Genomic DNA, 14,388 nt, shown 5'->3' on the forward strand with positions numbered 1-14,388 from the left:
GATAATTGAAAAATGAAGGTGTCTAGACCCATGTTTTGAAGGGCATAGATCATGATAGAACTATTCATAACATGATTACATGTGTCTATGGTATACTAGTATGCTAATTAGTGCTTTATTTACAAAATAATCACAGTTTTACGAAATAATAGACTCATATTAAGGTCCGTCTACACAGACGTTAACACAAAGTTTTATTTTTCTAAATACCCTGTGAAATTCACCGAATGCCCTGTGAAACCTGGGATTCTTCTCCAGCTTTTTCAAGGGCCCGACTTTTCCCTTCCCTTTGAAGGCACTGGTGCAGTCTTCTCCGCTGAACACATAGTACCCCAGGAGAGTGGCACAGTAGTCCTCTCCCAGGGATTCTGCCAGCTCAGAGACGTTGACAAGTTGGCGATGCTTCCCTGACCCTGTATCCAGGTACACCGTCAGCTTGATGTTGTGGGCATGGTGGAGCAGGATCAGGAGGATGTCTGTGTCCGGTGTTCTGACTACAGCGTTCTTGTATCCGATGGTAGCAGCATGATGGAGGTACAGAACCACCCTGGTATCAGTCTCTTCCTGGTTGCTGTAGATCGTGGGGAGTTCACGTACCTCGACCTGAAACACAAAAAGGCACCGCATTTCAATCACCAGTCACTGCCAGTTTCAGTATATCTCCGGGGGGTGCAGGGGGACCTAGTCTTTTTTTGATAATGGCAGCAGTAATTTGCATAAACATGGTATGTGGGACATTTTTTCAGCTTGGGGCCATAGCTAGTCATTTTCTACACATTTTTTCCAATCTAGAAACACTGATTAGAAGTATATCTCCGGGGGTGCAGGGGGACCTAGTCTTTTTTTGATAATGGCAGCAGTAATTTGCATAAAAATGGTATGTGGGACATTTTTTCAGCTTGGGGCCATAGCTAGTCATTTTCTACACATTTTTTCCAATCTAGAAACACTGATTAGAAGTATATCTCCGGGGGGTGCAGGGGGACCTAGTCTTCCTACTAGACTATCTGAGCAAGGAACATCCGGTTCCTGCTTTCTAATGCACTTCCGGTTCCAGATTTCTAATGCACTTCCGGTTCCAGATTTCTAATGCACTTCCGGTTACAGTTTTCTAATTTTCTTACAATTCCAGCTTTCTAAGAGATTCGAGTTTCAGCTTCTTTAAGTGATTGTGATTTTCCCAGCTAAATTAGAACCTCTTCAGATGCTAATAAAAGCAGACCAGATCTGTCCTGTTTAAATGTCCTTGTTTCCTGTGTTGTAACTGTGATGAATCCATATTCCATTCCCACATCTTAGCCATACATAGTTGTTACTCCCGCGAGGGAGTTATGCATTCAATCGTGTCCGTGTGTTCGTGACCAAGATATCTGGAAAAGTTCTGAACGGATTTGGATGAAAGTTGGTGGGATGATTGCCCTTGGGATAAGGAAGAATTGATTAGTTTTTGGTGAAGCTCAGGATATTATTTCGGATCCAGGAATTTTTTGAAGGATTGTTTACCATTGGAAGATAGGGCTCATTTTTTAAACATTATCTTCTATATATTCTATATTTAACATTGTGATATGAAAATAGTTTTCATATTTGTTGTAAATGTAGTTTAAACTCGTGGTTATGCGTTAGAGCGGTGTATTCTGTTAGCAGTGTCGTCTTCAAGGTTCTTTTTTTCTTTTTCTAATGAAGACATATTCTGTCATTTTAAAACCACCAAAGTGTGTATTAGGTTTCCCCGTTTCATAAAATGTATCATTTGATACGTATAATGCTTTGAAACAGTTTTTTTTTCTACCTCAGAAGAGATATCAACATTTACCTCAGCGAATGTCAATCGCAGTGTCAGTATTTCATGAACTTATAAAGACGTATGTGAGTTATAAGTGTGACAAGCATGTGCACGGGATTCTTCCTGTAAAGTATCTCGACAAACTGCGATCAATTGTCGTACGCGTTTATTCACTCTGCCGATCAAGGCCCGATTCACAGCAGCGCCATCCGAGGTCTGGTGTAGGGATACAAGGACAACCCGGTCCCGGTGTAGGGATACAACGGTGAATATTTGCACTGCATACATGACATCCTCCCCTTTAAGTCCAAAATTACCACGAGCAATACGTGCTAGATTTCCAGAATTGACATTTCAAAAGCAACATTTCCAAAACATGTGAAAATATGTGTGCAAACGGTTATGAGAATAATGAAAATACGTGAAAATAGAACATGTGTCAACGTGAAAAAAAAACATCTTCAAAGATTCAACCGGTCGGGTGCTTTTCTCTCACGCATTGAGCGTCGCGGTGTACCAGTGGATACAGAGTCCGAGGTGATTCCTTTGGGTGGCGGTGTACCCGTGGATACAGAGTCCGAGGTGATTCCTTTGGGTGGCGGTGTACCAGTGGATAGAGTCCGAGGTGATTCCTTTGGTCTCCACGAAGGGTGTAGCGTTTGCAGAGGTTTTCGGGGCATCCGAGCCGGCTGGAGCGGCCACGACGATCTCCGGCAGTGGCGGGTCGAACTGTTGTCCTGACTGTGACGATGCTACAGGCTCCATCGACTCACATTGACGGTAGGTTATGTGGTCCTGATTGTTACGTGGTCCTCCCGGTGACTACCTGGTCTCGGTGACCCCCGGACCGTGAGAGGAACTCCGCCAGAAAGATCTATTATGTATGCGCTTTCGTAACGCAATCAATATGAATTCCAATCAAGAAAAAACCCCACACCAAGGATCCGGAATAATCAAGGATATATTCCCCGAGCAATCAACAACCATCAACAATCACCAATCAATAGTACAAAGATGTAAACTCATCTACCATAACTCTAAGATGGCCATCTTATACATTCCTCACGTGAGCCCCACTCCCGACTCCCTCCATGGTCAATGTCTCTCTCAATGTCTCCGTACTCCTGTAGTTCGATCTCCGCACGTGGGCGGTTGAACGGACCCTTCCTGACGTGCTTCCACCGGGCACGTCCCGTACCGGGAACAACGGCTGCAGCGCACACCTCCTGGCCAAGCGAAGCGGGTAAAGCAAAGCGGGCAAAGCAAAGCGGGCAAAGCAACACGCAGCTTGCCCAGCGCGCGAGGCCCAACGTGCGATCCGTACGCGGCCTTGTAGACGGTGAGGCGAACTGTGCCGGACGCTTGGTTCCGTGCACGAACCCACAGTGACTTGACGTGTCAAAGGGTAGTTACACGTCCCGGTAACTCCTCTCGCCAGACGGGCTTTTACACGCCGATTCTGTTACGTTTCTCAATAGCGATACCGCTCGCGTCCGAGCTCGGCGAGGAAGAAGAAGAATCGTCGCTTCTCCCGGACCTCGTGTCTTTTCTTCTTCCGTTTCCGGTCTCCTTTTCCTCAGAAGGGCTCCTGACCCTTTAATCACAACAACCTTTAATCGACTACACATTGATAAGCAAAGACCTGAATAGTAATTCACATACATTCACATAAATATGTAACACTCCCCCCCTTCAAGAAAGAAAGTTTGAACCCAGCGAAAACTTTCTTTGCCGGCCAACTTGGATAAACAAACCAGATAAACTCACCCCCCCCCCCCCCAAATCATCAGTTCCCCCTGGGCCCAGTCATCACTTAAAAATAAAGCAACAAAATTTCACACAATCCCCTAGATTAATTCCCTCTGGACCAAGCGTCAACCACTTCTAGGTTCTCTTGAATGACGGTTAAGGGGTGGTGACCAAAGCCCCCAAATTTAAACCTCTCTATAGCACTTTTTCGGGAGGCCCAGCGGAGTATTCCCTACATGGACGCCTTAAGGAATGTGGAGTTCACGGTTAGTCCGTGCAGGAAATTCACTACCTGGACGCCTTTAAGAACGTGGCGTTCACGGTTAGTCCGTGTAGGAGCCCCGGCTCGGCGGCTCCCCCGTATATAGTGCTTCAACTTCTCCAGACTCCTAACCGTTACGGTGGGACCCCTTGTCCCAGCCGTTACCTGACTGGCGGTCTCCTTCTCGGCCAGTGCTCTGACATTCATTCTTTCGGGAGGTGCCGTAACTCTGGGAGCCTCCATAGTAATATCGGCTGCTGCCAACCCCAAAACTCCTGCCAAGTGGTCCTCTTCTGTAGACCTCTCGACGCCTACGAAATGCCTTCCCTACTGTTATGGTCCGACCCTCCAAATCCTTACCATTCCAATTCTTCTCTGCCTCTCTGGTGTCTCTTGTGCTTGCAAACGTGACAAAGCCGAACCCTCTTGACCGTTGCGTTTCCCTGTCTTTTACCACCCGCACTTCCACCAGCGGCCCATATCGGTTGAAGACAGAGGTCAGAACTTCTTCCTCTGTGTTGAAGTTCAGTCCCCCTACAAATAACTTGGAACTTTTGTCGCCATCCCGAGCTGGTGTGGTGTTATTTTCCCTGTTGTGCTCTTGACCAACCCTCGGGTTACCATAAATTTGCCCCCCGGCCAAATCATTCCCGATAATCACAGATACTCCCTCTACAGGAAGCGTGGCTTGTAAACCGACAGTGATCGGTCCTGACACCAAATCGGATTCCAAATGGATGGCATGAAGTGGGGCACTAACACAGCCACCGATCCCTTGTAACCGAACACTATCACCAGTTGCGGTACTCTTTGACAATGGCAAAATGCCTTCAAGCATTAAGGATTGATGGGCTCTTGTGTCCCTCAACACCCTAACCGATCTTGGGTTAGTCAAGTCTCCCTTGAGTGAGACCAACCCCTCATAAATAAATGGTTGGTAACTCTTCTGTGGGCAATTTCTTACGTTTGCCATCGCATTCGGAGTTGTACTAGTCGGACTCCGCTCTGGGTTGTCCCTTTTCATGACGTAACAACTGGACATCAAGTGTCCAGGTTTTTTGCAAAAGGCGCAAGTAGGCCCGGAGGAAAAACTCGTGGTCTGCCTCGGGCCCCCCGGGAAATAAGTTTGTCTTGGGCCCGTAGCCCCCTGATTTCGAACAGTTCGGGTATCAGCGTTGTCCCCATATTCATCTCGAGGCCGCCGCCATGTATTGTCGTTCTCCGCACCTGCTGTTCCACACCTCCCCTGCGGAGATCTAGGCGAGGAGTTAGGTTCGTGGACCCCTATCCGGTGTGTTAAGGCATAATCATCTGCCATGGTGGCTGCGTCCCACAACTTCGGTACTTTCTTTTCCTGCAGGTACACTTTGATGTCCTCGTGGACACACTGTTGAAATTCCTCCACCAGCATCAGGTCACGCAATGCTTCGAAGTCGTTCCCGACTCCTTTTGACTCACACCACCGATCAAACATGTTTTCTTTCACTCTAGCAAACTCCACATGGGTCTCACTCTCCCTCTTCCTGGCATTCCTGAATTTTTGCCGGTAAGCTTCCGGAACCAACTCATAGGCTTTGAGGATGTGCTTCTTCAATACCTCATAATCTGCACATTGGTCCATTGGTAGCGCCGAATAAATCTCTTGAGCTTTTCCCACCAGCACACTTTGCACTAGTATGGTCCAGGCCTCCTCCGGCCAGTTTAACTGTCGAGCCACTTTCTCAAAGTGTGGAAAAAATTTAGCGACTTCCTTTTCACTGAAGGGTGGAACCAGCCTCACATGTCTGCCCACATCCCAGGTGTTCTGGCTAGGTGTCGACCCCGTCAGCAAGGGTGGTACCTCTCCCCGTTCTCTCATTAACTCCAGCTCCTTGAATTTAATTTCTTGCTGAAGCTCCATGTCACGTTCCTTTAATTCCCTTTCCGCTTTTCTCTCCTCTGCTTCGAGGTCCCTTGCAGCTCTCCTCTCCTCTGCTTTTTTCCCTTCTAACCTTTCCTGGAGTTCTCGTTCCACTCTCCTTTCCTCTGCTTGTTTCTCTTCTCTCCTCTCTTCTGCTTTCCTTTCTTCTTCTGCTCTTTCCTTTTCTGCTTTCCTTTCTTCTTCTGCTCTTTCCTTTTCTGCTTTCCTTTCTTCTTCTGCTCTTTCCTTTTCTGCTTTCCTTTCTTCTTCTGCTAACCTTTCCTGGAGTTCTCGTTCCACTCTCCTTTCCTCTGCTTGTTTCTCTTCTCTCCTCTCTTCTGCTTTCCTTTCTTCTTCTTTAATCCGTTCCTGGCTCCGTAATTGCAACTCCAGTTTCCGGAGCTCAACGTCTTCTGGTTCTTCGGGTAGCCACTGCCAGGCTAACTCGTCCCATGTTCCTAATCCCACCATAGACTGTATCACCGTGGTCTGCAACTCTGCCTTCCTCAAATTAGTTCGGACCTCCAAGTTAAAATGTTTGGCCAATTTCAAGAGGTCCGCTTTTAGTAACGCTCGGAACTGTGCCTCACTAGGTGTTACCGCAAAGTTCTGTGCAACAAACGCCATGGTGACTATCATTAACACCTGTTAACCTTCACCCAAGACTTTACCACAATTTCTCAAAAATTTACCAATTAATAATTAATTAATAAATTTTAATTAATAAAAACTATTATTTTATTATGTTATACAATTTTAAATCCCGGACGTAGACCCAATTGCGAATCCGCAAATCGTAATTTGGACGAGCCCCCAATTCTGTTACGTGGTCCTCCCGGTGACTACCTGGTCTCGGTGACCCCCGGACCGTGAGAGGAACTCTGCCAGAAAGATCTATTATGTATGCGCTTTCGTAACGCAATCAATATGAATTCCAATCAAGAAAAAACCCCACACCAAGGATCCGGAATAATCAAGGATATATTCCCCGAGCAATCAACAACCATCAACAATCACCAATCAATAGTACAAAGATGTAAACTCATCTACCATAACTCTAAGATGGCCATCTTATACATTCCTCACGTGAGCCCCACTCCCGACTCCCTCCATGGTCAATGTCTCTCTCAATGTCTCCGCACTCCTGTAGTTCGATCTCCGCACGTGGGCGGTTGAACGGACCCTTCCTGACGTGCTTCCACCGGGCACGTCCCGTACCGGGAACAACGGCTGCAGCGCACACCTCCTGGCCAAGCGAAGCGGGTAAAGCAAAGCGGGCAAAGCAACACGCGGGTTGCCCAGCACGCGAGGCCCAACGTGCGATCCGTACGCGGCCTTGTAGACGGTGAGGCGAACTGTGCCGGACGCTTGGTTCCGTGCACGAACCCACAGTGACTTGACGTGTCAAAGGGTAGTTACACGTCCCGGTAACTCCTCTCGCCAGACGGGCTTTTACACGCCGATTCTGTTACGTTGCTCAATAGCGATACCGCTCGCGTCCGAGCTCGGCGAGGAAGAAGAAGAATCGTCGCTTCTCCCGGACCTCGTGTCTTTTCTTCTTCCGTTTCCGGTCTCCTTTTCCTCAGAAGGGCTCCTGACCCTTTAATCACAACAACCTTTAATCGACTACACATTGATAAGCAAAGACCTGAATAGTAATTCACATACATTCACATAAATATGTAACACTGATGTCGACAAATTTCGTGGCCGTCCTGCAGGCGAATCACACTGGACAGTGGACCTGGCTTCTCGATGATGTCCCCCGGTAGCCACGTCGCACCTGCACCAAAATTTCGGGCAAACACTGGATCTCCAATGTTGATACATCGACTGTTGGACGTCTTATCGTGCACCAACTTTTGATTAAGCTGGCTCTGATAAACATTTGATGATATGTCTGGTTTGAGATTGTCAAGTGTCGATCTCAAGTGTCGTTTCATCAATAACTCAGACGGAGCTGCACCGGTTGTTGATTGTGGCGTGAAACGGTATTTGAACAGGAGACGAGACAGCTTTGTTTCCAGGGTTCCCTCCTGAAGTTTCTGCAATCCGGATTTGATGATTCCTACGGATCGTTAGGCCAAGCCATTTGAAGCCTGGTGATGTGGGCTGACAAACTTATGTTTGATGCCGTTCCGACGTTTGAACTTGGCAAACTCGGTACTGGAAAAACACGAACCGTTATCACTCACGATCATCCTGGGCAGACCATGAGTGGCGAAACAGCGTCTGAGTCTTTCGATGACCATGGCTGATGTAGTACCACGCGTCACATAGGCATCAATCCATTTTGTGTGCGCGTCCGTAATTATTAGAATCGTGCTGCCATTAATAGGCCCGGCATAATCGAGATGTAGGCGATGCCACGGTTCGCTGGGCCATTCCCAGGGATGCAGTGGTGCTTTCGCAGGTGTATTCCGGGTGCTCTGGCAGGGGTAACAATGTCGAACATGATGTTCGATATCGGCATAAAGATTCGGCCACCACACATAGTTTCTGGCGAGTGACTTCATCTTCACAATCCCGGGGTGACAGTCATGGATTTCATCCATGACCCTGGAACGCAGATTTTTCGGGATCACGACACGACATCCCCAGAGTAGGCAACCATTTTCCACGCTGAGTTCGTTTTTACGTGCTTTAAAAGCCGCAAAATCTGGGTCACCCTCAGGTAGCAAATGCCATCCAAGCTGTACAGCCTGGACAGTTCTGGACAGAACGGGGTCTCGTCGAGTATGAGTGTGGATCTGGCCGGAATCGACAGCACAATCTTCCAGATGATCCATCAGTGCGATAATGGATCCTGGTGTAGCCGAATCATCAACGGATTCTGGAAGGGGTAACCGACTCATGGCATCTGCATTTGTGATAGACGAACCGGGCTTATAACATATGGTGTAGTCATAAGCAGCGAGAAACAGGGACCAGCGGATGATCCTGGGCGGTAGTGTGTCAGATGTCGCCTTAGTTGGACCAAACAGACTGATCAGCGGCTTGTGATCAGTGCGAATCGTGAAATGATGTCCAAGAAGGTACTGGCGAAATTTGCCGACGCCGAAAACGATTCCCAATCCTTCCTTGTCAAGTTGGGAATAGTTTTTCTCTGCCGGGACAACGTTCTGGATGCAAATGCAACCGGTCTTTCCGTACCGTCAGGCATCACGTGTGATAATACACTCCCCACTCCATACCGACAGGCATCGCATGTCAGCACAAGATCCTTCTCTGGATCAAAATGAACGAGAACATTGGACGATTTGAGCAGATCCTTAGAGGTCTGGAATGCTGATTGTTCAGTAAACCCCCAGCTCCAGGAGACTCCTTTCCTCAAAAGCCGATAAAGGGGGCCCAAAACGTCGGTCACATTCGGGATGTAACAACCATAGAACTGAAGCAAACCGAGGTATGACTTCAATTCGGTCACATCTCGTGGAGCAGGAGCATCCTTGATAGCTCGGACTTTCTCATCTGTCGGGTGTAGACCCTCGGCATCAATCGTATGACCCAGGAACGTGACTGATGGCACCATAAACTTGCACTTGTCTCGACGCAAACGTAGGCCAGAGTCCGAAATCTTCTTCAGAACTCTCTCCAGGTTCTGTAGATGTTCCGCGTCCGTACGACCAGTAACCAGAATATCATCCTGGTAACAAATGACGTTGCGTTCGGCGGCAAACAAACTGTCCATGACACGCTGATAAATTCCAGGTGCAGATTTTACTCCAAAACGAAGTCGGTGGTACCTGTACAACCCACGATGCGTGTTGATGGTAAGATACTGTTTCGAATTCTCGTCCAAGCAGAGCTGTAGATAGGCGGATTTGAGATTGAGTTTCGTAAAAGTCTTGCCTCCCGTGAGACGAGCATAGAGGTCTTCGATCCTCGGGATTGGATATTTATCCAATGAAGAACACCTGTTCACGGTCATTTTATAATCTCCACATATGCGGATGGACTGGTCCGATTTTATGACCGGAACGATGGGCGCCACCCATTCGGCATACTGGATTTGCTCGATGATCCCCAGATTTTCAAGATGATCCAGTTCCTTGTCAATCCGCTCACGCAGGGCGAAAGGGACTGGGTGAGCCCTGCAAAATATAGGATTGGCATCCCGGTCAACCCTGAGTTTAGCCGTATGTCCTTTCAAGGTTCCAAGCTCATCCTTGAAGACATCCGGGTACGTATCCAGCACATTTTTGAGTGTGTATGCTGCGGTAGGAGAAACGTAGGCTGCCCGGAGTTGATGAATGCTTTCCCACTTCAGTCGAATTATGCTCAACCAGTTCCTGCCGAGTAAGGAAGGGCCCTTTCCAGGAATGACGATCAGGGGTAGGTGAAACTCACGGTTATCGTAGCCCACCGTGACGTCACATGTACCGCAGGGAACAATCTTCTCACCTGTATAGGTGGAGAGTCCATAGGTAGTAGGTTTCAGATGGGGTCGGTCAGCATCACTCCACAGGTTTGTGAAAACAGCATGGCTGATGAGCGAGACGGCCGCACCAGTGTCGACCTCCATTTGCAATGGTCGATTGTTGACGACAACATTGGCAAGAAGAGGGTCCCGCCTATGGTGAGAATCAATATGAAGCAGGTCATACGCTTCTGAGTTGTCGGAAACAGAGCTCACTTGGTCAAGCTCGGGTTCCTCCGAACCGATAAACTGATGAATCTTGTCAGCAGCTTTTCCTTTTCCCGATTTGCGAGTGATGCAAGCTGGAGCAATATGGCCAGTTTTCGAACAGAAATGGCAGGTGGCATCTTTGAACCGACACGTCTCCGGAGGGTGCTTTCCGTTGCACCGAAAACAGTTGTTGTGGGTTTGAGACTGCACTGGCTTCTGACGAGGAGCCTTGTTCCAACGTTTTGGCTGAACATGATCCAACCGATTCACAGCAGGGCTGGTACCAGACGAGCGAGTGGCACCGATGCTTGTAGCGTTGCGTTCAGCACTTTCCATGGAAATGGCGGTGTCTCTGGCATTTTGGAACGTCAGTCTTCTCTCAGCAAGCAGGCGTTTACGAGTGCGGTCATCGGACATGCCAACCACCAGCAAATCACGAAGCATGTCATCGATCGTGTCCCCAAACTCACACAGATGTGACAGTTTTTTGAGGTGTGCAATGAAGTCTGTGATCGACTGACCTTGCTGCTGTCTGCACATGTAAAAATTAAACCGACACAGGATGACTGAAGGAGATGGGTTGCAATGTTCCTTCAAAGCGGCCTTGAGCTCTGCATACGTGAGCTCCTGGATTGTCTGAGGCCGAATCAGGTTTTTAACAAGTGTGAACGTCTCACCTCCGCAAACGGACAGGAGGACTGCCTTCATCCGGCCTTCGGTCGCGATGCCGTTCGCCTCGAAGTAGAAAGACAACCGCTCAGAATACGTGTCAAAATCCCCCTCATGAGGAATCGAATTCATCGATATGGCCGAAAGAAGTCATGGTCTAGATGTTTATCCTCGTCGCCATGTAAAGTATCTCGACAAACTGCGATCAATTGTCGTACGCGTTTATTCACTCTGCCGATCAAGGCCCGATTCACAGCAGCGCCATCCGAGGTCTGGCGTAGGGATACAACCCGGTCCCGGTGTAGGGATACAACGGTGAATATTTGCACTGCATACATGACACTTCCCAGAAGAATGAGTGGTCGCATTAGCTTGTACGACTTAAAATGAGCGAGTTTTGTTTTCACGTTTGGGCCAGTTTTACATGTTGCATCCCTAAGGAATGAAACGAACGTTTTGCCTGGCTTACAATTTTATTTGAAGTCACACATGCCTCAAAATACACTCACTTATATAGAATTGAACACTGAATCCGAAAATGTAAGTGAAATTGCCTTGGTTTTTTTTTAACATTATCTTCTATATATTCTAAATATATATCTGTGCAGTGTCTGTCTTGTGTTGTCTTGTCTTGTGTTGTCACTGAACTACTCCCTCAAACTTTTATGAAATCGTACTATTCCAACTTGACCCACGGCGGGAGTATGCGCTCTACTGAGTGGCGTTCTAGTTCCTGTTGTATTGACTTGAGAGTCATTGTTTGTCTCACCCCCAATTGGCCAGGTGCTTGTGAGTTTTTCGCCTACCCTCTCCCATCATCCCATATGCCCTATCCTCTCCCATCCTCCCCCCATGTTCTACCCTCTCCCATCCTCCCCCATGCCCTACCTCTCCCATATTTCCCCTCACCTTACCCCCTCCAGCTTCCCCCTGCCTTCACCCCTCTCCTAACACCACCCCCTTTCCATATTCCTGCACCCTGCCAACAGTGCCTCCTCCTGTGTCCCTTTCTGTGTGGACTTCAAACATCGTAGGTCTCCTCTCCAACCTGAAATCTCTCAATCCAGGCCACAACTGATAAAATGGACGTCATCTGTTTAACAGAATCCTTCCTCCAACAGGACGTCTCTGACTCCTTAGTGTCTCTCCCAATTATTGTCTCCTCCAGTTTAATAGGTGTGAACCCAGTCCTGGCTGCAGAGTTGCACTTTACATCAAGAACGCCATTTCACACTGTCCATGTACTGTTTTTACATCTCCCAATACCCAGGAGTACTTTGGCTGTGATTTCCCCTCCACTATCACCACATGTTTGTCTGTGTTGTACCTTCCTCCAAAAAGTGAAGACTCAATTTACAGTCAACATGAACCAACGTTTAACCACCCATCCCACCTCTTTTTTTTTTTTTTTTCTTTTTTGTATACAGGATCGACGCTCGTGAAAGAGCTGACATTTATCACACAAAAAAATCAAACAGACACACAAAGTATATAATAAGGGGAGCGGTAGACAATATGGGGAGAGAAGGGGAAGCACACAAACACAACATTTGAGAGCAGGGACATCGGGAGATCTGTGGGAGGGAGAGGGCTTGGGGGGAGGAGGTGTGGGAAGGGGGGAGGGGTGGGAGAAGTATAAAACACAAGGACACTGCAAGGACTTCCAGGAAGAAAGTTGGTATTTCAAAAAAGTGAATCTGGGGTGAAATTAACGGGGGTAGAAAAGATCAAGGTTTTGGATGGGGGAAGATAAGAGATGGTGGTGAACAGCTGTTTTAAAGACCTGGAGGGAGGAGTGGGTTTGAGGAGAGTGAGGGAGTTTGTTCCAGAGGTGGGATAAAAGAGGAATTAAAGAGTGAAGGTGAGCAGAGAGTCTTGATTTTGGCAGTTGAACCATCAGAGGGTTGCTGGCAGAACTTGTGCGACCTGTAGGAATATTTTGTGGACAGAGCACAGAGAGAGCTGGGGGAGCAAGGCTGGAGAGGAGTCGGTAGAAGACAGAAAGACCACCAACCTGCCTGCGGTGAGTGAGTGAAAGGCCCTCAGAGTTAGCTTCATTGCGGGAGATTCCAATGATTTTCTTCCTCACATCTGATAATTTCAGTTGTCACCATGTCAACTTGACTAGGTGTTGGTACCTTTCTCACCAGTCGTGTCACTTCAGCGAAGGACTTGTGTGACTCCATGGGACTTACTCAATGTGTGAACATTCTGACCTGGATATCCCCCAATGACAAATCCTCCCTTCTGGACTTGGTGATGACTAACTTTACCGCAAATGTCTCCTGCTCTTTCTCTGCTCCAATTGGTTCACCTGATCAGGTGCTTGTAAGAGTCAACATCTCCCTGGCTATTCTAAGAGAGCTGCCTCAGCGCAGGTGAGTCTCGCAGTTCACTCTATGTGACTGTCAGGGACTACAAGCCGCTATGTAACCCCAGGACTGATCTCCTATATTTGCCACCCCTGATATTGTGACCTGGGAATACTTCCACAGAAACCTGCCCCCTCTCTTATGAACAGAACCATCTCATCTCGTCTTCAGTTATCATACAAGTCAGCGGGCTGGATATGGCTACCGTGTACCACCTCATCCGCCCCCACCCACCCCCCATTTCCCACACTCGTCCAATACTCTACTTAGTTAGAATATTTTTGTTCCTTAGCATGTCCTGGTTGAGAAGAACAATGTTAACAAGCAATATCTTGGGATCAAATTGTACTTTAGATACCCTGTTGATAGGCACCCATATATTGCGCAGAGCGATTTTCATACTCTGAAACTTTGGGAGTATGGTTTTTTTTATAAGGCTCCTGTCTCAGTTTGAGTACACTGGTTGATGAGTGTTGTATATAATTTGAAAGGTTATTTAATTGCCTGTTCAACGGTGTATCAAATGTGCATTTCTGATTAATATTCATCTGAACAGAGCCATGCAATCATAATGACAAATAATCAAAGCACACACTTCATCAAATTTCTCAATCAAATTAACAGCACTTAGTCGGAGTATTTACACTGCCTTCAGAAAGTATTCAAACCCCTTGAATTTTTTCATATTTTGTTGTGTTACAGCCTGAATTTCAAATGGGTTAAATTGAGATTTCTTTTGGTCATTGATCTGCAAATGATACCCCATAATGTCAAAGTGGATTTTTAAATATATTTTTAGAAATCTTTACAAAATAATTAAACATTAAATACAGAAATATGTAATTTACTTAAGTATTCAACCCCCTTATTCAATACTTCGTAGAAGCACTTTTGGCAGCGATTGCAGCTTCGAGTCTTCATGGGTATGTCTGTATCGGGTTTGCACAACTGGATTTGGGGAGTTTCTCCCATTCTGCCTTTCAGATTTGCTCAAGCTCTGTCAAGTTGGATGGCGAGCAT

This window comes from Myxine glutinosa, chromosome 6 (assembly GCF_964187855.1).
Source record: "Myxine glutinosa chromosome 6, kmMyxGlut1.1, whole genome shotgun sequence".
Classification (NCBI taxonomy): Eukaryota; Metazoa; Chordata; class Myxini; order Myxiniformes; family Myxinidae; genus Myxine; species Myxine glutinosa.